General features: G+C 50.0%; 31 non-coding genes across 31 annotated transcripts; all 31 read right to left on the bottom strand.

Moving 5' to 3' along the window:
• Positions 1 to 517: 517 nt before the first annotated feature.
• Trnas-uga (transfer RNA serine (anticodon UGA)) lies at positions 518 to 599 on the bottom strand. Its single transcript has one exon. It is a non-coding gene; the product is annotated as a tRNA-Ser (tRNA).
• A 698-nt stretch (positions 600 to 1297) lies between these two features.
• Positions 1298 to 1379, bottom strand: Trnas-cga (transfer RNA serine (anticodon CGA)). The gene has a single exon. It is a non-coding gene; the product is annotated as a tRNA-Ser (tRNA).
• Positions 1380 to 1517: 138 nt separating this feature from the next.
• Trnak-uuu (transfer RNA lysine (anticodon UUU)) lies at positions 1518 to 1590 on the bottom strand. The gene has a single exon. It is a non-coding gene; the product is annotated as a tRNA-Lys (tRNA).
• Positions 1591 to 2120: 530 nt separating this feature from the next.
• Positions 2121 to 2193, bottom strand: Trnaf-gaa (transfer RNA phenylalanine (anticodon GAA)). Its single transcript has one exon. It is a non-coding gene; the product is annotated as a tRNA-Phe (tRNA).
• A 591-nt stretch (positions 2194 to 2784) lies between these two features.
• Trnas-uga (transfer RNA serine (anticodon UGA)) lies at positions 2785 to 2866 on the bottom strand. Its single transcript has one exon. It is a non-coding gene; the product is annotated as a tRNA-Ser (tRNA).
• Positions 2867 to 3564: 698 nt separating this feature from the next.
• On the bottom strand, positions 3565 to 3646 carry Trnas-cga (transfer RNA serine (anticodon CGA)). Its single transcript has one exon. It is a non-coding gene; the product is annotated as a tRNA-Ser (tRNA).
• Positions 3647 to 3784: 138 nt separating this feature from the next.
• Positions 3785 to 3857, bottom strand: Trnak-uuu (transfer RNA lysine (anticodon UUU)). The gene has a single exon. It is a non-coding gene; the product is annotated as a tRNA-Lys (tRNA).
• Positions 3858 to 4387: 530 nt separating this feature from the next.
• Trnaf-gaa (transfer RNA phenylalanine (anticodon GAA)) lies at positions 4388 to 4460 on the bottom strand. Its single transcript has one exon. It is a non-coding gene; the product is annotated as a tRNA-Phe (tRNA).
• Positions 4461 to 5051: 591 nt separating this feature from the next.
• Positions 5052 to 5133, bottom strand: Trnas-uga (transfer RNA serine (anticodon UGA)). The gene has a single exon. It is a non-coding gene; the product is annotated as a tRNA-Ser (tRNA).
• A 698-nt stretch (positions 5134 to 5831) lies between these two features.
• Positions 5832 to 5913, bottom strand: Trnas-cga (transfer RNA serine (anticodon CGA)). Its single transcript has one exon. It is a non-coding gene; the product is annotated as a tRNA-Ser (tRNA).
• A 138-nt stretch (positions 5914 to 6051) lies between these two features.
• On the bottom strand, positions 6052 to 6124 carry Trnak-uuu (transfer RNA lysine (anticodon UUU)). Its single transcript has one exon. It is a non-coding gene; the product is annotated as a tRNA-Lys (tRNA).
• A 530-nt stretch (positions 6125 to 6654) lies between these two features.
• Trnaf-gaa (transfer RNA phenylalanine (anticodon GAA)) lies at positions 6655 to 6727 on the bottom strand. The gene has a single exon. It is a non-coding gene; the product is annotated as a tRNA-Phe (tRNA).
• Positions 6728 to 7318: 591 nt separating this feature from the next.
• Trnas-uga (transfer RNA serine (anticodon UGA)) lies at positions 7319 to 7400 on the bottom strand. Its single transcript has one exon. It is a non-coding gene; the product is annotated as a tRNA-Ser (tRNA).
• Positions 7401 to 8098: 698 nt separating this feature from the next.
• Positions 8099 to 8180, bottom strand: Trnas-cga (transfer RNA serine (anticodon CGA)). Its single transcript has one exon. It is a non-coding gene; the product is annotated as a tRNA-Ser (tRNA).
• Positions 8181 to 8318: 138 nt separating this feature from the next.
• Trnak-uuu (transfer RNA lysine (anticodon UUU)) lies at positions 8319 to 8391 on the bottom strand. Its single transcript has one exon. It is a non-coding gene; the product is annotated as a tRNA-Lys (tRNA).
• Positions 8392 to 8922: 531 nt separating this feature from the next.
• Trnaf-gaa (transfer RNA phenylalanine (anticodon GAA)) lies at positions 8923 to 8995 on the bottom strand. The gene has a single exon. It is a non-coding gene; the product is annotated as a tRNA-Phe (tRNA).
• A 591-nt stretch (positions 8996 to 9586) lies between these two features.
• On the bottom strand, positions 9587 to 9668 carry Trnas-uga (transfer RNA serine (anticodon UGA)). Its single transcript has one exon. It is a non-coding gene; the product is annotated as a tRNA-Ser (tRNA).
• Positions 9669 to 10366: 698 nt separating this feature from the next.
• On the bottom strand, positions 10367 to 10448 carry Trnas-cga (transfer RNA serine (anticodon CGA)). The gene has a single exon. It is a non-coding gene; the product is annotated as a tRNA-Ser (tRNA).
• A 138-nt stretch (positions 10449 to 10586) lies between these two features.
• On the bottom strand, positions 10587 to 10659 carry Trnak-uuu (transfer RNA lysine (anticodon UUU)). Its single transcript has one exon. It is a non-coding gene; the product is annotated as a tRNA-Lys (tRNA).
• A 531-nt stretch (positions 10660 to 11190) lies between these two features.
• On the bottom strand, positions 11191 to 11263 carry Trnaf-gaa (transfer RNA phenylalanine (anticodon GAA)). Its single transcript has one exon. It is a non-coding gene; the product is annotated as a tRNA-Phe (tRNA).
• Positions 11264 to 11854: 591 nt separating this feature from the next.
• Positions 11855 to 11936, bottom strand: Trnas-uga (transfer RNA serine (anticodon UGA)). The gene has a single exon. It is a non-coding gene; the product is annotated as a tRNA-Ser (tRNA).
• Positions 11937 to 12634: 698 nt separating this feature from the next.
• Positions 12635 to 12716, bottom strand: Trnas-cga (transfer RNA serine (anticodon CGA)). Its single transcript has one exon. It is a non-coding gene; the product is annotated as a tRNA-Ser (tRNA).
• Positions 12717 to 12854: 138 nt separating this feature from the next.
• On the bottom strand, positions 12855 to 12927 carry Trnak-uuu (transfer RNA lysine (anticodon UUU)). Its single transcript has one exon. It is a non-coding gene; the product is annotated as a tRNA-Lys (tRNA).
• A 531-nt stretch (positions 12928 to 13458) lies between these two features.
• On the bottom strand, positions 13459 to 13531 carry Trnaf-gaa (transfer RNA phenylalanine (anticodon GAA)). The gene has a single exon. It is a non-coding gene; the product is annotated as a tRNA-Phe (tRNA).
• Positions 13532 to 14122: 591 nt separating this feature from the next.
• Positions 14123 to 14204, bottom strand: Trnas-uga (transfer RNA serine (anticodon UGA)). The gene has a single exon. It is a non-coding gene; the product is annotated as a tRNA-Ser (tRNA).
• Positions 14205 to 14902: 698 nt separating this feature from the next.
• Trnas-cga (transfer RNA serine (anticodon CGA)) lies at positions 14903 to 14984 on the bottom strand. Its single transcript has one exon. It is a non-coding gene; the product is annotated as a tRNA-Ser (tRNA).
• A 138-nt stretch (positions 14985 to 15122) lies between these two features.
• Trnak-uuu (transfer RNA lysine (anticodon UUU)) lies at positions 15123 to 15195 on the bottom strand. The gene has a single exon. It is a non-coding gene; the product is annotated as a tRNA-Lys (tRNA).
• A 531-nt stretch (positions 15196 to 15726) lies between these two features.
• Positions 15727 to 15799, bottom strand: Trnaf-gaa (transfer RNA phenylalanine (anticodon GAA)). The gene has a single exon. It is a non-coding gene; the product is annotated as a tRNA-Phe (tRNA).
• Positions 15800 to 16390: 591 nt separating this feature from the next.
• Positions 16391 to 16472, bottom strand: Trnas-uga (transfer RNA serine (anticodon UGA)). The gene has a single exon. It is a non-coding gene; the product is annotated as a tRNA-Ser (tRNA).
• A 698-nt stretch (positions 16473 to 17170) lies between these two features.
• On the bottom strand, positions 17171 to 17252 carry Trnas-cga (transfer RNA serine (anticodon CGA)). The gene has a single exon. It is a non-coding gene; the product is annotated as a tRNA-Ser (tRNA).
• A 138-nt stretch (positions 17253 to 17390) lies between these two features.
• Trnak-uuu (transfer RNA lysine (anticodon UUU)) lies at positions 17391 to 17463 on the bottom strand. Its single transcript has one exon. It is a non-coding gene; the product is annotated as a tRNA-Lys (tRNA).
• Between the last annotated feature and the right edge of the window lie 339 nt (positions 17464 to 17802).

Raw genomic sequence — 17802 nt, 5'->3', positions numbered from 1 at the left:
TGATAAGACACAGGGACGCTGAAAGGCGAGCAGCAGATGCAGTGAAGCACCACACACATTTCTTCTGCTTCAATCATCGTAACAAGCAAACACGTCGACTCGATTCATGTAATATTGACTTCGCTGACGCTAGAAAACCGGTGCTATATCGATGCCACGTGCAACTCGTGTGCAGAGAACGAGACACAAGAAGGAGTGAGCCTCTCCACCGTGTGAGAGGCAGTATCTAGCAGATACACACGGTAAAACATTTGACTTGCGCTAGCTCATAAATTGCTGCACGTCATCGTCTGCAAGCTAAAATGGACACATCTGCACTGCCCAGAGAGGCGACACTTGCACTGACACCTGGTGGACGGCTGCGAGACGAGGAGATGAGCTGTGGCTTCTGGGCGCGACTTTAGCGCTGCACCCTGTAGCCAAGAACACTGCACATTGCTGGCGACCCACGTGTTTAGTAGTGACGCAACCGCTAGGATGCAGCTGAACGTCCATCTTCTGTGAGCGAGAAAATTTTCGCAGTCGGCAGGACTCGAACCTGCGCTCCCAGAGGGAATCTGATTTCAAGTCAGACGCCTTAACCACTCGGCCACGACTGCCGGTGGCAAAAGCGTCTTCCGACAAGTGAAAGTGCCACCTTGAGAAGCAATCCGATGGCAGAAAGCGGCTTGGCCTCACTCTTTTCTCTAGTGTTTCCATGGCCAGCACATTAGCCGTTACGAAAGTGTATTAATTTTCGCCCAGGCAGAGGCTTGGACCCAACACCCTTTGGTTGAAAACCTAACGCTCTACCGACTGAGCTATCGTACAGCTGCGTGATGAGCGAGTGATTCACATGTCGTAATTACTGGCTTATGGCTCCAATGGCGACTTCACCGACTTCCCACTGACGCACCGCTGACGCTAGTTTTCTGTCGTCTTAAGCGGTGGACATACTTGCAAGTAGCTGCGAGATCTTAAGAAAAGAAACGCTGCACCATTGCTTTTGCCGCACTCGAATGACTGAATTACGATTCTTAAAAAGAAATGAATGTTCGCTCTGTCCAAAACTTCCAAGCACATGTGTGTACTCACAAACTCGGCGTCGGCGCGAGAAAATGACGGGAGCGCACTCGTGGGCCTGCGACGGCTTTCTGCAGTCCCAGCGTCAGTGCGTGGTGAACCGGTAACCACAGGAAGCAGCGGCCGTCGCGGAACTCTGTATTCTTAAATTTTCGTCTTGTTGAGAGTGGCGTCATTGGCTTGCACCCGCGTTCATGCGTGTGAAAATATTTGCTCTTCTTTACGCAAAATCGCACACAGCCGGTAGGACTCGAACCTACGCTCCCAGAGGGAATCTGATTTCGAGTCAGACGCCTTAACCACTCGGCCACGACTGCGCGGAGCGCAATCCTCTCCCGTCACATGCAACTGCCACCGTTTAAAGCACTGTGGTGGCAGGAAACGGCGTAGTTACATTCTCTTCCGTAGTGTTTCCGCCGCTACTAGACGAATCACTACCAAAGCATTAAAATTTCCGCCCAGACAGGGATTTGAACCCTGGACCCTTAGGTTAAAAGCCTAATGCTCTACCGGCTGAGCTACCCGGGCTCACAGGACGTTAGCAAACCTTCCACGATGCACAACTATACATTGGCTCATGTCCTTTACTGTTGTGCAATCGCTGCAACTAATAAAACGTCGCCTGGATGCTGTCTACAAACTTATCGTGCTAAGCTCGTAACAGACTATCAAAGAATACTGACACACGACGCAAAAACAAATTGCAGCAGTCGTTACGTCTCATGCGTTGGAGCAGAGGATTTACGTGTTTTGTTGACACTCACTGGGCAACTCGAAAATTCACAAGCATTTTGAATGCAATGTTTCCCACGCTTTCGCTCATTTCACAGTTCCGTTGGAGACGTTCTTCACGTCCTGACACAAAAAAGGGAACGCAGTCGGTAGGACATTTTTTTTTTATTTTCTTGCTTCCCAGGCAGTTGCCTACTGTGTTCCTCTTATGGCATGCACTAGACAACCAGAACAGCTACAGGAGGGAGTCACTTTTGTTCTCGGCGGTAGTTACATTATCACAAACTCAGAGCAATTCCATTGGCGTCAGCTTCAAAACGAATGCATGCCGAAACCCGGGATCGAACCAGGGACCTTTAGATCTTCAGTCTAACGCTCTCCCAACTGAGCTATTTCGGCTGACGTGGAACGTCTCTGTTTTGTACGTCTTCGTTAACCTCTGCCTCGTCGCCAATTTCACAGTCGTCTTCGTCTGATAAGACACAGGGACGCTGAAAGGCGAGCAGCAGATGCAGTGAAGCACCACACACATTTCTTCTGCTTCAATCATCGTAACAAGCAAACACGTCGACTCGATTCATGTAATATTGACTTCGCTGACGCTAGAAAACCGGTGCTATATCGATGCCACGTGCAACTCGTGTGCAGAGAACGAGACACAAGAAGGAGTGAGCCTCTCCACCGTGTGAGAGGCAGTATCTAGCAGATACACACGGTAAAACATTTGACTTGCGCTAGCTCATAAATTGCTGCACGTCATCGTCTGCAAGCTAAAATGGACACATCTGCACTGCCCAGAGAGGCGACACTTGCACTGACACCTGGTGGACGGCTGCGAGACGAGGAGATGAGCTGTGGCTTCTGGGCGCGACTTTAGCGCTGCACCCTGTAGCCAAGAACACTGCACATTGCTGGCGACCCACGTGTTTAGTAGTGACGCAACCGCTAGGATGCAGCTGAACGTCCATCTTCTGTGAGCGAGAAAATTTTCGCAGTCGGCAGGACTCGAACCTGCGCTCCCAGAGGGAATCTGATTTCAAGTCAGACGCCTTAACCACTCGGCCACGACTGCCGGTGGCAAAAGCGTCTTCCGACAAGTGAAAGTGCCACCTTGAGAAGCAATCCGATGGCAGAAAGCGGCTTGGCCTCACTCTTTTCTCTAGTGTTTCCATGGCCAGCACATTAGCCGTTACGAAAGTGTATTAATTTTCGCCCAGGCAGAGGCTTGGACCCAACACCCTTTGGTTGAAAACCTAACGCTCTACCGACTGAGCTATCGTACAGCTGCGTGATGAGCGAGTGATTCACATGTCGTAATTACTGGCTTATGGCTCCAATGGCGACTTCACCGACTTCCCACTGACGCACCGCTGACGCTAGTTTTCTGTCGTCTTAAGCGGTGGACATACTTGCAAGTAGCTGCGAGATCTTAAGAAAAGAAACGCTGCACCATTGCTTTTGCCGCACTCGAATGACTGAATTACGATTCTTAAAAAGAAATGAATGTTCGCTCTGTCCAAAACTTCCAAGCACATGTGTGTACTCACAAACTCGGCGTCGGCGCGAGAAAATGACGGGAGCGCACTCGTGGGCCTGCGACGGCTTTCTGCAGTCCCAGCGTCAGTGCGTGGTGAACCGGTAACCACAGGAAGCAGCGGCCGTCGCGGAACTCTGTATTCTTAAATTTTCGTCTTGTTGAGAGTGGCGTCATTGGCTTGCACCCGCGTTCATGCGTGTGAAAATATTTGCTCTTCTTTACGCAAAATCGCACGCAGCCGGTAGGACTCGAACCTACGCTCCCAGAGGGAATCTGATTTCGAGTCAGACGCCTTAACCACTCGGCCACGACTGCGCGGAGCGCAATCCTCTCCCGTCACATGCAACTGCCACCGTTTAAAGCACTGTGGTGGCAGGAAACGGCGTAGTTACATTCTCTTCCGTAGTGTTTCCGCCGCTACTAGACGAATCACTACCAAAGCATTAAAATTTCCGCCCAGACAGGGATTTGAACCCTGGACCCTTAGGTTAAAATCCTAATGCTCTACCGGCTGAGCTACCCGGGCTCACAGGACGTTAGCAAACCTTCCACGATGCACAACTATACATTGGCTCATGTCCTTTACTGTTGTGCAATCGCTGCAACTAATAAAACGTCGCCTGGATGCTGTCTACAAACTTATCGTGCTAAGCTCGTAACAGACTATCAAAGAATACTGACACACGACGCAAAAACAAATTGCAGCAGTCGTTACGTCTCATGCGTTGGAGCAGAGGATTTACGTGTTTTGTTGACACTCACTGGGCAACTCGAAAATTCACAAGCATTTTGAATGCAATGTTTCCCACGCTTTCGCTCATTTCACAGTTCCGTTGGAGACGTTCTTCACGTCCTGACACAAAAAAGGGAACGCAGTCGGTAGGACATTTTTTTTTTATTTTCTTGCTTCCCAGGCAGTTGCCTACTGTGTTCCTCTTATGGCATGCACTAGACAACCAGAACAGCTACAGGAGGGAGTCACTTTTGTTCTCGGCGGTAGTTACATTATCACAAACTCAGAGCAATTCCATTGGCGTCAGCTTCAAAACGAATGCATGCCGAAACCCGGGATCGAACCAGGGACCTTTAGATCTTCAGTCTAACGCTCTCCCAACTGAGCTATTTCGGCTGACGTGGAACGTCTCTGTTTTGTACGTCTTCGTTAACCTCTGCCTCGTCGCCAATTTCACAGTCGTCTTCGTCTGATAAGACACAGGGACGCTGAAAGGCGAGCAGCAGATGCAGTGAAGCACCACACACATTTCTTCTGCTTCAATCATCGTAACAAGCAAACACGTCGACTCGATTCATGTAATATTGACTTCGCTGACGCTAGAAAACCGGTGCTATATCGATGCCACGTGCAACTCGTGTGCAGAGAACGAGACACAAGAAGGAGTGAGCCTCTCCACCGTGTGAGAGGCAGTATCTAGCAGATACACACGGTAAAACATTTGACTTGCGCTAGCTCATAAATTGCTGCACGTCATCGTCTGCAAGCTAAAATGGACACATCTGCACTGCCCAGAGAGGCGACACTTGCACTGACACCTGGTGGACGGCTGCGAGACGAGGAGATGAGCTGTGGCTTCTGGGCGCGACTTTAGCGCTGCACCCTGTAGCCAAGAACACTGCACATTGCTGGCGACCCACGTGTTTAGTAGTGACGCAACCGCTAGGATGCAGCTGAACGTCCATCTTCTGTGAGCGAGAAAATTTTCGCAGTCTGCAGGACTCGAACCTGCGCTCCCAGAGGGAATCTGATTTCAAGTCAGACGCCTTAACCACTCGGCCACGACTGCCGGTGGCAAAAGCGTCTTCCGACAAGTGAAAGTGCCACCTTGAGAAGCAATCCGATGGCAGAAAGCGGCTTGGCCTCACTCTTTTCTCTAGTGTTTCCATGGCCAGCACATTAGCCGTTACGAAAGTGTATTAATTTTCGCCCAGGCAGAGGCTTGGACCCAACACCCTTTGGTTGAAAACCTAACGCTCTACCGACTGAGCTATCGTACAGCTGCGTGATGAGCGAGTGATTCACATGTCGTAATTACTGGCTTATGGCTCCAATGGCGACTTCACCGACTTCCCACTGACGCACCGCTGACGCTAGTTTTCTGTCGTCTTAAGCGGTGGACATACTTGCAAGTAGCTGCGAGATCTTAAGAAAAGAAACGCTGCACCATTGCTTTTGCCGCACTCGAATGACTGAATTACGATTCTTAAAAAGAAATGAATGTTCGCTCTGTCCAAAACTTCCAAGCACATGTGTGTACTCACAAACTCGGCGTCGGCGCGAGAAAATGACGGGAGCGCACTCGTGGGCCTGCGACGGCTTTCTGCAGTCCCAGCGTCAGTGCGTGGTGAACCGGTAACCACAGGAAGCAGCGGCCGTCGCGGAACTCTGTATTCTTAAATTTTCGTCTTGTTGAGAGTGGCGTCATTGGCTTGCACCCGCGTTCATGCGTGTGAAAATATTTGCTCTTCTTTACGCAAAATCGCACGCAGCCGGTAGGACTCGAACCTACGCTCCCAGAGGGAATCTGATTTCGAGTCAGACGCCTTAACCACTCGGCCACGACTGCGCGGAGCGCAATCCTCTCCCGTCACATGCAACTGCCACCGTTTAAAGCACTGTGGTGGCAGGAAACGGCGTAGTTACATTCTCTTCCGTAGTGTTTCCGCCGCTACTAGACGAATCACTACCAAAGCATTAAAATTTCCGCCCAGACAGGGATTTGAACCCTGGACCCTTAGGTTAAAATCCTAATGCTCTACCGGCTGAGCTACCCGGGCTCACAGGACGTTAGCAAACCTTCCACGATGCACAACTATACATTGGCTCATGTCCTTTACTGTTGTGCAATCGCTGCAACTAATAAAACGTCGCCTGGATGCTGTCTACAAACTTATCGTGCTAAGCTCGTAACAGACTATCAAAGAATACTGACACACGACGCAAAAACAAATTGCAGCAGTCGTTACGTCTCATGCGTTGGAGCAGAGGATTTACGTGTTTTGTTGACACTCACTGGGCAACTCGAAAATTCACAAGCATTTTGAATGCAATGTTTCCCACGCTTTCGCTCATTTCACAGTTCCGTTGGAGACGTTCTTCACGTCCTGACACAAAAAAGGGAACGCAGTCGGTAGGACATTTTTTTTTTATTTTCTTGCTTCCCAGGCAGTTGCCTACTGTGTTCCTCTTATGGCATGCACTAGACAACCAGAACAGCTACAGGAGGGAGTCACTTTTGTTCTCGGCGGTAGTTACATTATCACAAACTCAGAGCAATTCCATTGGCGTCAGCTTCAAAACGAATGCATGCCGAAACCCGGGATCGAACCAGGGACCTTTAGATCTTCAGTCTAACGCTCTCCCAACTGAGCTATTTCGGCTGACGTGGAACGTCTCTGTTTTGTACGTCTTCGTTAACCTCTGCCTCGTCGCCAATTTCACAGTCGTCTTCGTCTGATAAGACACAGGGACGCTGAAAGGCGAGCAGCAGATGCAGTGAAGCACCACACACATTTCTTCTGCTTCAATCATCGTAACAAGCAAACACGTCGACTCGATTCATGTAATATTGACTTCGCTGACGCTAGAAAACCGGTGCTATATCGATGCCACGTGCAACTCGTGTGCAGAGAACGAGACACAAGAAGGAGTGAGCCTCTCCACCGTGTGAGAGGCAGTATCTAGCAGATACACACGGTAAAACATTTGACTTGCGCTAGCTCATAAATTGCTGCACGTCATCGTCTGCAAGCTAAAATGGACACATCTGCACTGCCCAGAGAGGCGACACTTGCACTGACACCTGGTGGACGGCTGCGAGACGAGGAGATGAGCTGTGGCTTCTGGGCGCGACTTTAGCGCTGCACCCTGTAGCCAAGAACACTGCACATTGCTGGCGACCCACGTGTTTAGTAGTGACGCAACCGCTAGGATGCAGCTGAACGTCCATCTTCTGTGAGCGAGAAAATTTTCGCAGTCGGCAGGACTCGAACCTGCGCTCCCAGAGGGAATCTGATTTCAAGTCAGACGCCTTAACCACTCGGCCACGACTGCCGGTGGCAAAAGCGTCTTCCGACAAGTGAAAGTGCCACCTTGAGAAGCAATCCGATGGCAGAAAGCGGCTTGGCCTCACTCTTTTCTCTAGTGTTTCCATGGCCAGCACATTAGCCGTTACGAAAGTGTATTAATTTTCGCCCAGGCAGAGGCTTGGACCCAACACCCTTTGGTTGAAAACCTAACGCTCTACCGACTGAGCTATCGTACAGCTGCGTGATGAGCGAGTGATTCACATGTCGTAATTACTGGCTTATGGCTCCAATGGCGACTTCACCGACTTCCCACTGACGCACCGCTGACGCTAGTTTTCTGTCGTCTTAAGCGGTGGACATACTTGCAAGTAGCTGCGAGATCTTAAGAAAAGAAACGCTGCACCATTGCTTTTGCCGCACTCGAATGACTGAATTACGATTCTTAAAAAGAAATGAATGTTCGCTCTGTCCAAAACTTCCAAGCACATGTGTGTACTCACAAACTCGGCGTCGGCGCGAGAAAATGACGGGAGCGCACTCGTGGGCCTGCGACGGCTTTCTGCAGTCCCAGCGTCAGTGCGTGGTGAACCGGTAACCACAGGAAGCAGCGGCCGTCGCGGAACTCTGTATTCTTAAATTTTCGTCTTGTTGAGAGTGGCGTCATTGGCTTGCACCCGCGTTCATGCGTGTGAAAATATTTGCTCTTCTTTACGCAAAATCGCACACAGCCGGTAGGACTCGAACCTACGCTCCCAGAGGGAATCTGATTTCGAGTCAGACGCCTTAACCACTCGGCCACGACTGCGCGGAGCGCAATCCTCTCCCGTCACATGCAACTGCCACCGTTTAAAGCACTGTGGTGGCAGGAAACGGCGTAGTTACATTCTCTTCCGTAGTGTTTCCGCCGCTACTAGACGAATCACTACCAAAGCATTAAAATTTCCGCCCAGACAGGGATTTGAACCCTGGACCCTTAGGTTAAAAGCCTAATGCTCTACCGGCTGAGCTACCCGGGCTCACAGGACGTTAGCAAACCTTCCACGATGCACAACTATACATTGGCTCATGTCCTTTACTGTTGTGCAATCGCTGCAACTAATAAAACGTCGCCTGGATGCTGTCTACAAACTTATCGTGCTAAGCTCGTAACAGACTATCAAAGAATACTGACACACGACGCAAAAACAAATTGCAGCAGTCGTTACGTCTCATGCGTTGGAGCAGAGGATTTACGTGTTTTGTTGACACTCACTGGGCAACTCGAAAATTCACAAGCATTTTGAATGCAATGTTTCCCACGCTTTCGCTCATTTCACAGTTCCGTTGGAGACGTTCTTCACGTCCTGACACAAAAAAGGGAACGCAGTCGGTAGGACATTTTTTTTTTTATTTTCTTGCTTCCCAGGCAGTTGCCTACTGTGTTCCTCTTATGGCATGCACTAGACAACCAGAACAGCTACAGGAGGGAGTCACTTTTGTTCTCGGCGGTAGTTACATTATCACAAACTCAGAGCAATTCCATTGGCGTCAGCTTCAAAACGAATGCATGCCGAAACCCGGGATCGAACCAGGGACCTTTAGATCTTCAGTCTAACGCTCTCCCAACTGAGCTATTTCGGCTGACGTGGAACGTCTCTGTTTTGTACGTCTTCGTTAACCTCTGCCTCGTCGCCAATTTCACAGTCGTCTTCGTCTGATAAGACACAGGGACGCTGAAAGGCGAGCAGCAGATGCAGTGAAGCACCACACACATTTCTTCTGCTTCAATCATCGTAACAAGCAAACACGTCGACTCGATTCATGTAATATTGACTTCGCTGACGCTAGAAAACCGGTGCTATATCGATGCCACGTGCAACTCGTGTGCAGAGAACGAGACACAAGAAGGAGTGAGCCTCTCCACCGTGTGAGAGGCAGTATCTAGCAGATACACACGGTAAAACATTTGACTTGCGCTAGCTCATAAATTGCTGCACGTCATCGTCTGCAAGCTAAAATGGACACATCTGCACTGCCCAGAGAGGCGACACTTGCACTGACACCTGGTGGACGGCTGCGAGACGAGGAGATGAGCTGTGGCTTCTGGGCGCGACTTTAGCGCTGCACCCTGTAGCCAAGAACACTGCACATTGCTGGCGACCCACGTGTTTAGTAGTGACGCAACCGCTAGGATGCAGCTGAACGTCCATCTTCTGTGAGCGAGAAAATTTTCGCAGTCGGCAGGACTCGAACCTGCGCTCCCAGAGGGAATCTGATTTCAAGTCAGACGCCTTAACCACTCGGCCACGACTGCCGGTGGCAAAAGCGTCTTCCGACAAGTGAAAGTGCCACCTTGAGAAGCAATCCGATGGCAGAAAGCGGCTTGGCCTCACTCTTTTCTCTAGTGTTTCCATGGCCAGCACATTAGCCGTTACGAAAGTGTATTAATTTTCGCCCAGGCAGAGGCTTGGACCCAACACCCTTTGGTTGAAAACCTAACGCTCTACCGACTGAGCTATCGTACAGCTGCGTGATGAGCGAGTGATTCACATGTCGTAATTACTGGCTTATGGCTCCAATGGCGACTTCACCGACTTCCCACTGACGCACCGCTGACGCTAGTTTTCTGTCGTCTTAAGCGGTGGACATACTTGCAAGTAGCTGCGAGATCTTAAGAAAAGAAACGCTGCACCATTGCTTTTGCCGCACTCGAATGACTGAATTACGATTCTTAAAAAGAAATGAATGTTCGCTCTGTCCAAAACTTCCAAGCACATGTGTGTACTCACAAACTCGGCGTCGGCGCGAGAAAATGACGGGAGCGCACTCGTGGGCCTGCGACGGCTTTCTGCAGTCCCAGCGTCAGTGCGTGGTGAACCGGTAACCACAGGAAGCAGCGGCCGTCGCGGAACTCTGTATTCTTAAATTTTCGTCTTGTTGAGAGTGGCGTCATTGGCTTGCACCCGCGTTCATGCGTGTGAAAATATTTGCTCTTCTTTACGCAAAATCGCACACAGCCGGTAGGACTCGAACCTACGCTCCCAGAGGGAATCTGATTTCGAGTCAGACGCCTTAACCACTCGGCCACGACTGCGCGGAGCGCAATCCTCTCCCGTCACATGCAACTGCCACCGTTTAAAGCACTGTGGTGGCAGGAAACGGCGTAGTTACATTCTCTTCCGTAGTGTTTCCGCCGCTACTAGACGAATCACTACCAAAGCATTAAAATTTCCGCCCAGACAGGGATTTGAACCCTGGACCCTTAGGTTAAAATCCTAATGCTCTACCGGCTGAGCTACCCGGGCTCACAGGACGTTAGCAAACCTTCCACGATGCACAACTATACATTGGCTCATGTCCTTTACTGTTGTGCAATCGCTGCAACTAATAAAACGTCGCCTGGATGCTGTCTACAAACTTATCGTGCTAAGCTCGTAACAGACTATCAAAGAATACTGACACACGACGCAAAAACAAATTGCAGCAGTCGTTACGTCTCATGCGTTGGAGCAGAGGATTTACGTGTTTTGTTGACACTCACTGGGCAACTCGAAAATTCACAAGCATTTTGAATGCAATGTTTCCCACGCTTTCGCTCATTTCACAGTTCCGTTGGAGACGTTCTTCACGTCCTGACACAAAAAAGGGAACGCAGTCGGTAGGACATTTTTTTTTTTATTTTCTTGCTTCCCAGGCAGTTGCCTACTGTGTTCCTCTTATGGCATGCACTAGACAACCAGAACAGCTACAGGAGGGAGTCACTTTTGTTCTCGGCGGTAGTTACATTATCACAAACTCAGAGCAATTCCATTGGCGTCAGCTTCAAAACGAATGCATGCCGAAACCCGGGATCGAACCAGGGACCTTTAGATCTTCAGTCTAACGCTCTCCCAACTGAGCTATTTCGGCTGACGTGGAACGTCTCTGTTTTGTACGTCTTCGTTAACCTCTGCCTCGTCGCCAATTTCACAGTCGTCTTCGTCTGATAAGACACAGGGACGCTGAAAGGCGAGCAGCAGATGCAGTGAAGCACCACACACATTTCTTCTGCTTCAATCATCGTAACAAGCAAACACGTCGACTCGATTCATGTAATATTGACTTCGCTGACGCTAGAAAACCGGTGCTATATCGATGCCACGTGCAACTCGTGTGCAGAGAACGAGACACAAGAAGGAGTGAGCCTCTCCACCGTGTGAGAGGCAGTATCTAGCAGATACACACGGTAAAACATTTGACTTGCGCTAGCTCATAAATTGCTGCACGTCATCGTCTGCAAGCTAAAATGGACACATCTGCACTGCCCAGAGAGGCGACACTTGCACTGACACCTGGTGGACGGCTGCGAGACGAGGAGATGAGCTGTGGCTTCTGGGCGCGACTTTAGCGCTGCACCCTGTAGCCAAGAACACTGCACATTGCTGGCGACCCACGTGTTTAGTAGTGACGCAACCGCTAGGATGCAGCTGAACGTCCATCTTCTGTGAGCGAGAAAATTTTCGCAGTCGGCAGGACTCGAACCTGCGCTCCCAGAGGGAATCTGATTTCAAGTCAGACGCCTTAACCACTCGGCCACGACTGCCGGTGGCAAAAGCGTCTTCCGACAAGTGAAAGTGCCACCTTGAGAAGCAATCCGATGGCAGAAAGCGGCTTGGCCTCACTCTTTTCTCTAGTGTTTCCATGGCCAGCACATTAGCCGTTACGAAAGTGTATTAATTTTCGCCCAGGCAGAGGCTTGGACCCAACACCCTTTGGTTGAAAACCTAACGCTCTACCGACTGAGCTATCGTACAGCTGCGTGATGAGCGAGTGATTCACATGTCGTAATTACTGGCTTATGGCTCCAATGGCGACTTCACCGACTTCCCACTGACGCACCGCTGACGCTAGTTTTCTGTCGTCTTAAGCGGTGGACATACTTGCAAGTAGCTGCGAGATCTTAAGAAAAGAAACGCTGCACCATTGCTTTTGCCGCACTCGAATGACTGAATTACGATTCTTAAAAAGAAATGAATGTTCGCTCTGTCCAAAACTTCCAAGCACATGTGTGTACTCACAAACTCGGCGTCGGCGCGAGAAAATGACGGGAGCGCACTCGTGGGCCTGCGACGGCTTTCTGCAGTCCCAGCGTCAGTGCGTGGTGAACCGGTAACCACAGGAAGCAGCGGCCGTCGCGGAACTCTGTATTCTTAAATTTTCGTCTTGTTGAGAGTGGCGTCATTGGCTTGCACCCGCGTTCATGCGTGTGAAAATATTTGCTCTTCTTTACGCAAAATCGCACACAGCCGGTAGGACTCGAACCTACGCTCCCAGAGGGAATCTGATTTCGAGTCAGACGCCTTAACCACTCGGCCACGACTGCGCGGAGCGCAATCCTCTCCCGTCACATGCAACTGCCACCGTTTAAAGCACTGTGGTGGCAGGAAACGGCGTAGTTACATTCTCTTCCGTAGTGTTTCCGCCGCTACTAGACGAATCACTACCAAAGCATTAAAATTTCCGCCCAGACAGGGATTTGAACCCTGGACCCTTAGGTTAAAAGCCTAATGCTCTACCGGCTGAGCTACCCGGGCTCACAGGACGTTAGCAAACCTTCCACGATGCACAACTATACATTGGCTCATGTCCTTTACTGTTGTGCAATCGCTGCAACTAATAAAACGTCGCCTGGATGCTGTCTACAAACTTATCGTGCTAAGCTCGTAACAGACTATCAAAGAATACTGACACACGACGCAAAAACAAATTGCAGCAGTCGTTACGTCTCATGCGTTGGAGCAGAGGATTTACGTGTTTTGTTGACACTCACTGGGCAACTCGAAAATTCACAAGCATTTTGAATGCAATGTTTCCCACGCTTTCGCTCATTTCACAGTTCCGTTGGAGACGTTCTTCACGTCCTGACACAAAAAAGGGAACGCAGTCGGTAGGACATTTTTTTTTTTATTTTCTTGCTTCCCAGGCAGTTGCCTACTGTGTTCCTCTTATGGCATGCACTAGACAACCAGAACAGCTACAGGAGGGAGTCACTTTTGTTCTCGGCGGTAGTTACATTATCACAAACTCAGAGCAATTCCATTGGCGTCAGCTTCAAAACGAATGCATGCCGAAACCCGGGATCGAACCAGGGACCTTTAGATCTTCAGTCTAACGCTCTCCCAACTGAGCTATTTCGGCTGACGTGGAACGTCTCTGTTTTGTACGTCTTCGTTAACCTCTGCCTCGTCGCCAATTTCACAGTCGTCTTCGTCTGATAAGACACAGGGACGCTGAAAGGCGAGCAGCAGATGCAGTGAAGCACCACACACATTTCTTCTGCTTCAATCATCGTAACAAGCAAACACGTCGACTCGATTCATGTAATATTGACTTCGCTGACGCTAGAAAACCGGTGCTATATCGATGCCACGTGCAACTCGTGTGCAGAGAACGAGACACAAGAAGGAGTGAGCCTCTCCACCGTGTGAGAGGCAGTATCTAGCAGATACACACGGTAAAACATTTGACTTGCGCTAGCTCATAAATTGCTGCACGTCATCGTCTGCAAGCTAAAATGGACACATCTGCACTGCCCAGAGAGGCGACACTTGCACTGACACCTGGTGGACGGCTGCGAGACGAGGAGATGAGCTGTGGCTTCTGGGCGCGACTTTAGCGCTGCACCCTGTAGCCAAGAACACTGCACATTGCTGGCGACCCACGTGTTTAGTAGTGACGCAACCGCTAGGATGCAGCTGAACGTCCATCTTCTGTGAGCGAGAAAATTTTCGCAGTCGGCAGGACTCGAACCTGCGCTCCCAGAGGGAATCTGATTTCAAGTCAGACGCCTTAACCACTCGGCCACGACTGCCGGTGGCAAAAGCGTCTTCCGACAAGTGAAAGTGCCACCTTGAGAAGCAATCCGATGGCAGAAAGCGGCTTGGCCTCACTCTTTTCTCTAGTGTTTCCATGGCCAGCACATTAGCCGTTACGAAAGTGTATTAATTTTCGCCCAGGCAGAGGCTTGGACCCAACACCCTTTGGTTGAAAACCTAACGCTCTACCGACTGAGCTATCGTACAGCTGCGTGATGAGCGAGTGATTCACATGTCGTAATTACTGGCTTATGGCTCCAATGGCGACTTCACCGACTTCCCACTGACGCACCGCTGACGCTAGTTTTCTGTCGTCTTAAGCGGTGGACATACTTGCAAGTAGCTGCGAGATCTTAAGAAAAGAAACGCTGCACCATTGCTTTTGCCGCACTCGAATGACTGAATTACGATTCTTAAAAAGAAATGAATGTTCGCTCTGTCCAAAACTTCCAAGCACATGTGTGTACTCACAAACTCGGCGTCGGCGCGAGAAAATGACGGGAGCGCACTCGTGGGCCTGCGACGGCTTTCTGCAGTCCCAGCGTCAGTGCGTGGTGAACCGGTAACCACAGGAAGCAGCGGCCGTCGCGGAACTCTGTATTCTTAAATTTTCGTCTTGTTGAGAGTGGCGTCATTGGCTTGCACCCGCGTTCATGCGTGTGAAAATATTTGCTCTTCTTTACGCAAAATCGCACACAGCCGGTAGGACTCGAACCTACGCTCCCAGAGGGAATCTGATTTCGAGTCAGACGCCTTAACCACTCGGCCACGACTGCGCGGAGCGCAATCCTCTCCCGTCACATGCAACTGCCACCGTTTAAAGCACTGTGGTGGCAGGAAACGGCGTAGTTACATTCTCTTCCGTAGTGTTTCCGCCGCTACTAGACGAATCACTACCAAAGCATTAAAATTTCCGCCCAGACAGGGATTTGAACCCTGGACCCTTAGGTTAAAAGCCTAATGCTCTACCGGCTGAGCTACCCGGGCTCACAGGACGTTAGCAAACCTTCCACGATGCACAACTATACATTGGCTCATGTCCTTTACTGTTGTGCAATCGCTGCAACTAATAAAACGTCGCCTGGATGCTGTCTACAAACTTATCGTGCTAAGCTCGTAACAGACTATCAAAGAATACTGACACACGACGCAAAAACAAATTGCAGCAGTCGTTACGTCTCATGCGTTGGAGCAGAGGATTTACGTGTTTTGTTGACACTCACTGGGCAACTCGAAAATTCACAAGCATTTTGAATGCAATGTTTCCCACGCTTTCGCTCATTTCACAGTTCCGTTGGAGACGTTCTTCACGTCCTGACACAAAAAAGGGAACGCAGTCGGTAGGACATTTTTTTTTTTATTTTCTTGCTTCCCAGGCAGTTGCCTACTGTGTTCCTCTTATGGCATGCACTAGACAACCAGAACAGCTACAGGAGGGAGTCACTTTTGTTCTCGGCGGTAGTTACATTATCACAAACTCAGAGCAATTCCATTGGCGTCAGCTTCAAAACGAATGCATGCCGAAACCCGGGATCGAACCAGGGACCTTTAGATCTTCAGTCTAACGCTCTCCCAACTGAGCTATTTCGGCTGACGTGGAACGTCTCTGTTTTGTACGTCTTCGTTAACCTCTGCCTCGTCGCCAATTTCACAGTCGTCTTCGTCTGATAAGACACAGGGACGCTGAAAGGCGAGCAGCAGATGCAGTGAAGCACCACACACATTTCTTCTGCTTCAATCATCGTAACAAGCAAACACGTCGACTCGATTCATGTAATATTGACTTCGCTGACGCTAGAAAACCGGTGCTATATCGATGCCACGTGCAACTCGTGTGCAGAGAACGAGACACAAGAAGGAGTGAGCCTCTCCACCGTGTGAGAGGCAGTATCTAGCAGATACACACGGTAAAACATTTGACTTGCGCTAGCTCATAAATTGCTGCACGTCATCGTCTGCAAGCTAAAATGGACACATCTGCACTGCCCAGAGAGGCGACACTTGCACTGACACCTGGTGGACGGCTGCGAGACGAGGAGATGAGCTGTGGCTTCTGGGCGCGACTTTAGCGCTGCACCCTGTAGCCAAGAACACTGCACATTGCTGGCGACCCACGTGTTTAGTAGTGACGCAACCGCTAGGATGCAGCTGAACGTCCATCTTCTGTGAGCGAGAAAATTTTCGCAGTCGGCAGGACTCGAACCTGCGCTCCCAGAGGGAATCTGATTTCAAGTCAGACGCCTTAACCACTCGGCCACGACTGCCGGTGGCAAAAGCGTCTTCCGACAAGTGAAAGTGCCACCTTGAGAAGCAATCCGATGGCAGAAAGCGGCTTGGCCTCACTCTTTTCTCTAGTGTTTCCATGGCCAGCACATTAGCCGTTACGAAAGTGTATTAATTTTCGCCCAGGCAGAGGCTTGGACCCAACACCCTTTGGTTGAAAACCTAACGCTCTACCGACTGAGCTATCGTACAGCTGCGTGATGAGCGAGTGATTCACATGTCGTAATTACTGGCTTATGGCTCCAATGGCGACTTCACCGACTTCCCACTGACGCACCGCTGACGCTAGTTTTCTGTCGTCTTAAGCGGTGGACATACTTGCAAGTAGCTGCGAGATCTTAAGAAAAGAAACGCTGCACCATTGCTTTTGCCGCACTCGAATGACTGAATTACGATTCTTAAAAAGAAATGAATGTTCGCTCTGTCCAAAACTTCCAAGCACATGTGTGTACTCACAAACTCGGCGTCGGCGCGAGAAAATGACGGGAGCGCACTCGTGGGCCTGCGACGGCTTTCTGCAGTCCCAGCGTCAGTGCGTGGTGAACCGGTAACCACAGGAAGCAGCGGCCGTCGCGGAACTCTGTATTCTTAAATTTTCGTCTTGTTGAGAGTGGCGTCATTGGCTTGCACCCGCGTTCATGCGTGTGAAAATATTTGCTCTTCTTTACGCAAAATCGCACACAGCCGGTAGGACTCGAACCTACGCTCCCAGAGGGAATCTGATTTCGAGTCAGACGCCTTAACCACTCGGCCACGACTGCGCGGAGCGCAATCCTCTCCCGTCACATGCAACTGCCACCGTTTAAAGCACTGTGGTGGCAGGAAACGGCGTAGTTACATTCTCTTCCGTAGTGTTTCCGCCGCTACTAGACGAATCACTACCAAAGCATTAAAATTTCCGCCCAGACAGGGATTTGAACCCTGGACCCTTAGGTTAAAAGCCTAATGCTCTACCGGCTGAGCTACCCGGGCTCACAGGACGTTAGCAAACCTTCCACGATGCACAACTATACATTGGCTCATGTCCTTTACTGTTGTGCAATCGCTGCAACTAATAAAACGTCGCCTGGATGCTGTCTACAAACTTATCGTGCTAAGCTCGTAACAGACTATCAAAGAATACTGACACACGACGCAAAAACAAATTGCAGCAGTCGTTACGTCTCATGCGTTGGAGCAGAGGATTTACGTGTTTTGTTGACACTCACTGGGCAACTCGAAAATTCACAAGCATTTTGAATGCAATGTTTCCCACGCTTTCGCTCATTTCACAGTTCCGTTGGAGACGTTCTTCACGTCCTGACACAAAAA

Source organism: Schistocerca nitens, unplaced genomic scaffold, assembly GCF_023898315.1.
Source record: "Schistocerca nitens isolate TAMUIC-IGC-003100 unplaced genomic scaffold, iqSchNite1.1 HiC_scaffold_334, whole genome shotgun sequence".
NCBI lineage: Eukaryota > Metazoa > Arthropoda > Insecta > Orthoptera > Acrididae > Schistocerca > Schistocerca nitens.
The sequence above is the reverse complement of the archived record's forward strand: the minus strand, read 5'-3'. Positions and strand labels throughout refer to the sequence as shown.